The following is a 6,208-nucleotide window of genomic DNA, read 5'->3' on the forward strand; positions in this document are numbered from 1 at the left end:
TTTTAAGCAATATGTTCAAAATTATGCATTTTGTTGACAAACAACAGCAACACCTCGTTTTAACGTCGCTTTTTTTATTAATTTAAGGTCTTACCTTAGGATAGTGAAAATTGCTAATGAAACTCAACACAACATCGTCCGCAATAGAGCATAGCTGTTTTCGAAAACCACCATGCGCACAGAAAAGTTTGTCAAACTGTAGTAGGTAACGAACGCCACACTTTTCCAATTTAGTCATAAAGATAAAGTAATATTAAAAAGAGAGTTAACTTTATTAGACCCGTTGACCTACATGTATAAGCAAGGGAACAAAAGTAGACCGATTTGTAGTTTCTCTCAAATGCTCATTAGATTATCAATAACATCGTAACAATATTGCTCTGTAGGAAATATGTGTTACAATTTTCGCATTTAATTTTAAAACACAAAGGTGTAGGTTTAACGCAAAACGCAATTTGTGAAACTATGAAAACAGTATTAATTAAATCTCTTTAACCATTATAATTAGTACGTATAGCCCTTCCATTAAGTATTTGTATAGTTAAGAATATATTTTATCGATTTGATGAGGAGTAGAGAGAGTATTCATAACAATATTAATTAAAAAATTACTTCGTATCGCAAATAATTTTAGGCATATCCTTAATATTTATTTCATTTCTCTAAAAATATTAATACCTTCTTGTATTTTTGTTATTTGTTATTGTCTAAAATTCTGAAAATAACAAGATTAGTGCAATTGGCAGAAAAATAATTAATTTATTCTATTGAGTATAATATAAATATTGTTTGCACTACAATAATCGAATTTCTATATCTCTTGTTTATTATTCCGTAATACGTACATGATGCACTATTTTAAATTACAATTTAGAAAGGGATAATAAATATAGTAATTAAAATAACATAATAATTTTAAATTTCTATTATATTTAACATTATTTTAATCTGAAAATTATAGAATATATTGCAAATCTGATGTAGGGACTCAAAAATATTTAATGAATGTGTAGATGACTATAAGCAGCACAAGATTAGGTAGATAACACATCAGCGATATTGAGCTAACATACGAGCGACAATTTATTTGATTATAGTCCGCGCCAAACTGTAAGTCCGCTCTGAAGTTGTTGCGAGCACGTGTAGTCATACAATTTGCTATGGCGACGCAATTCATTACTATATTCAGAGCGGCGACAGTCGACAACAGTCGGCGTAGCTCTTCGAAATTAATTGTCGCTCGTCTATAAACTCCCTTATATTCCCTTATATAGACTCTGTTCATCACAATTAATTAACTAATATGATTCACTGATATCAAATGTATAGATGTATATATATTTTGCTCAAACTTTATTATTTATAAATTATGTAGAGTTTAGAATAAGTATAGTATCAATCCTGTAAAGCTGTGAAATCCAAAATACTTGTAGACTGTCTGCTAAATTGAGTTCTCTACATTAAATATTTTGAGATTAATTATAGTTCGTAATGTTTTAATGACCTCAGCAAACATGCTACTTTTAACATCAGCAATTGATGATATAAGTGCTTAGAAGCTGAGAGAAACCCTGCATGGGTTCATCTCAGCCGCAGGGGCAGCGATGAGGATATGTCTGACTTCTACCGGCTAAATCCCCACGGTGTTCCTCTAGACGCCCTTTGTCGGGACCACGGCTACGCTAATAACACTCGTCCGCGGTAGCGACCAAACCCGACCAATGACGCCTCGCCCACGTTTAAACGCCGGTTTTAGCTACTTCTGGACACTCGATGCAGCAACTAAACGTGAAAAAAGCGATGCAGCATTAATGCAGCCACTAAAACGTTGAAAATGCGCGTTTCTGCGGTCAAACGCAGCAAGTCGTCAAAACGTAACGCTAATCGAATCGCCAAAACGCGAATCGATTCCGAAAGTAGCATGTTAGGTCTGTAATTCGAATAGTTAAATAATCTTTCAGCCATAGAGTCAATTAATACAAAGGTTTTATGTGTCCAACTTTCTAAACTTTACTTGAATGAATATTATTCGAATTTATGGTAAAAATAAAGATTACAATTTTAACTGTACTAAATAGTTTTATTTTAATCATAGAAAATTAATGAACGAAATATCCAAGATCAACATTTGTAATATATCAAAAAATATGAAAGTCTCTTTTGGATTCGAACCAGGACCTCACCTAGCCTATGTGGCTGAAACATACCACTGCCGTATATAGTATATATGTTGTATACACATGTAACATACATACAAATCATTTTAAAAGAGACTCTGACCTTACTTATAAGACAATACTGATTTTTCTATAGTTAATTTTGTAGGAAAAATGTAGGGCAGTAATTTTTAATACAAAAGATACAAAACTCTTGAAGTGTTTGTGAACAATGTCGAGAGCCAATCGACTACTAGGCTTAAGAAGAGCAGTAAGTAGGCGGCCTTTTTCAAGTATAATTATAAATTGTAATGAAGCTACAGCCGCTACAAAGTATTTTTCTAAGTGGGTTTCAGTAAAATATTATAATGGAAATTCTTGAGAAGATATCTTAGAGTAATAAATACAATCTGGTGCTGATCTGAACGAATTTGTCCATAGTTGTCTAAAATGATACGCCTATGACCCGTCGTGCCTAGCAGTGGAACAATTAGGAGATGATTCCTGTCCTACCCCTGGGCACGAGTATCTTCTCGGGTAGACTATGGCTTGGGGCACATGGGCTTTAATGCACGGTCCTAGTCACGTGCGAATTGGTAGACTTCACACGTCTTTCAAAACATTTTTTAAGAACTTAGGCGTTTAAGTTTCCTCATGATTTTGATACCGTTGAGACAAATGATTATTATTATTAATAGGCACACAACTCCTATATAAGTACGATGACATGTTTTTACTGCCTGTTTCAATCTTCTTTATCAGTAAGGAAGAGAGTGTATCGCCCGAATGTATTGTAATCACCTTCCATATTGGAGTCCTATGTTATTTCAGTAACAAATACGTCCCTATACATAATTAAGCCAGAATAAAAGTTCCCTTTAGCACACCATTTAAACTAGAACACAGCAGAACACTGCCGTTATAAGTCACAAATATGTGTGGCGAAGGCTTGACATCGACACCCATTTATTCAAACATCTAAACAATATGATTAATCGTAATTTATTATATCAGGAACCTAAAATACTATATACATACAAATAACATATACGAAACGTTACCAATACACTTACTAACTCATTACGTATTCGGCTCCACAAACCGGCCTAAAAGTTTCAGTATTCCATATCCAGTATGGGGTATACAAGTGGAATAACGGAAATGTACATATTGGAAAGAAAAACGGAACATGTACGTAACAAGGAATGTTTCGTAATGTTTTAAACAACTCTTCGTGATTCGCCTGCAACGGAAGCACTGTCTCATTTCTATTTTATAGGTGAACTAAATGTTTGGTCTACCAAGTCATCCTTGGCCAGCGGTGGACTATGGTCTAAGCCGCCTTGTCTTGCAGCAGTAATGGATAGACGACGAAATGTTCAGTAATGGTAGAATTTTGTGTAATGTCCTCACAAAATGGTCTTTCTTTTCTGGCTGAAGCAAGTGATTCGATTGGTCTTAAAAAATATTTACCTACTGTTGGATATAACACTGAGTATTATCTCTTAAATATATATAACTCAAAGGTGACTGACTGACATAGTGATCTATCAACGCAGAGCCTAAACCACTGGACGGATCGGGCTGAAATTTGGCATGCAGGTAGATGTTATGACGTAGGCATCCGCTAAGAAAGGATTTTGATCAATTCTACCCCCAAGGGGATAAAATAGGGGATGAAAGTTTGTATAAATCTTCTTAAATAATAATATTACTTCGTAACGCGAGCGACGCCGCGGGCAAAAGCTCGTCGAAATATAAAATCAGACTCATCACAGAAACCAAAGTACTATAAGAGAGAAATCTTCATATTGTTAAATAGCATAAGAATCAGTATCTATTTTATATTAACAAATAAAACTTATAAAAAAATATAGTTGTATATTTTCACACATCATTTTCACACCACACACGGACACACACAGACTACAGAAGCTTATTAAACTTTCAATTGTATAAATACGAGTAAGTAAGTACATATTTCAATTTCGCCACGGTCATTGCCCTAAGAGATACGAGGAAAGGTTTCAGTTCTTTCAATATTGTTTTCCTTACATTTTATTCCGTGTAATCGTTACTGATTTTTTGTCGGTTTTCCCTTTGAAACAACTCAGAGGGAGGAACGCAGCACCTCAAAGGGAACTAATTTTAAACTCCATGATTAAAAACGATGTTCATTTTGTATCAAACCACTTGTCCGTATCGGCATACCGTTCTCGAAATTAAAATTGAAACCGGACTGCGAACTGGGTAACGAAAAGGTAACGAAAATTTCGCAGAATTTCCCGAACTAATTTCCGTTACGAGCTTTCTATAAATATAACAAACATCATTGGAAAATTCGTATCGAATGTATAATTATGTTTTTAGATATTTTGTCTAATCAATCCTGCATAAAATTAGATTCCTATCTAAGATTGGCCACAGATCAGAAGTTGCTTTCCTTGAGGACTAATATTTTTGGATTGAGTTGGGACGTCTCGGATAAGAATGTCTCTTTAAACACACTTTTCAAAGCGAAACAATGATAAACACTCCTATTATAAGTCAGAAATAGTGTGGCGATGGTGACTTCTAACCACAATCGAACCACAAAGGGTACTACCACCTTCAATACATTGGTAAATTAGCACATCTGTGTGGTATATTGTAAAAACGCGAAGTAATAAACTCCTCATCTGGTGTAGCTCACCCATTGAGTTGTAACTATTTCGACCTCTTTTAATGCTATGCTCGAAGTTTTGTCTAGTGTCGAAGTACAATTGAGAATGAGGAGGCATGAAAATTTTGAGTCTAAACCGTAAATCTAGCAAGTGGGCATTAAAAATCTTATTTAACGTGAAAATAAATAGAAACAAGTAATGAGTCCTATATGTTTTTTTTTATTATTTTATTGAAAATCTAATAAAAAACGGCGCAAACTTAGTTACCAACGTCCTATAAATTTTACCTTTTCACGATAACGATTTCCGCGAAACTGTCCCTTTGAATTATCGAACGTTATTTTCCATTCATTTGTCGTCCAAGGGTACTCTAAGGGATCTGGAGACATTTGATCACCATTTATTTGACAGACAGGAAAGCAATAAATATTGCACCCGATCAACCGCCTAAATTATTGGGACGCTTTCCCTAAATTGTTTCAAGCAGAGACTCTCAAACTTCCGAACTTGTTTCGTATATCATCCACTTTTAATCAACTAGCTGACCCGGTAAACTTTGTACCGCCTCAAAATCTATTTAACAAATATATCTCATATAAAATGTAACCTATGTTACTCGTAGATAATGTAGCTTTCGAATGGTGTAAGAATTTTTAAAATCGGTCCAGTATTTTTTGAGCCTATTCATTACAACCAAACAAATAAAGTTTTCCTCTTTATAATATTAGTGTAGATTATTATCTAACGCCCACCTAAGTTGTCAAAACTAAAAATTGACAAATATGTATATTTTCCCTGGGCCCTTTATGTAGGTCCCCTAACAGAGCTCAGTAGGGTGTCACTTTGAGAAACACGGGTTTAAAGCTATCGAGGGTCGCTCTAGAGCAAGATTTAATCAGTATTGTTGGATAATTCCACGTATCGGATTAGTAGCAGATATCTGGAAATAACATTGTTTCAATTTACTGTTTCTCAATTTATATAATTTTAATTCACAGGAAAACCGGGATCAGTAGGATTCCAACAATCCCTAAGATTTACCGGGAAAATTGAAAGGCTTTTAAAGACATTTTAATATGTTTGTACGTACATTTTCAGATTGTGAATTAAGTATTTACATATGTATAATCAAATCATAATTTTATATGAGCACATCACTATGATCCATGTATAAAAATGTACATAGAATCATATTATTGCATTTTCACCGTGTGGATATAATAATTACAATGTAATGTTTCCATAAATATAATTTGACAATTTCCACCTACTAAAAGTCGCCAAATTTCCATCTTTGGCAAAGAGAAAATTATTGATGCTTATTAATGAGCTTTAATCCATTTGTAGGTATGTTAACATAGGTTAATATGTTAATATAACAAGTATTAT

This window comes from Epargyreus clarus, unplaced genomic scaffold (assembly GCF_041222505.1).
Source record: "Epargyreus clarus isolate Ecla_fem2 unplaced genomic scaffold, WU_Ecla_fem_2.2 ptg000010l, whole genome shotgun sequence".
In the NCBI taxonomy this organism is placed as follows: domain Eukaryota; kingdom Metazoa; phylum Arthropoda; class Insecta; order Lepidoptera; family Hesperiidae; genus Epargyreus; species Epargyreus clarus.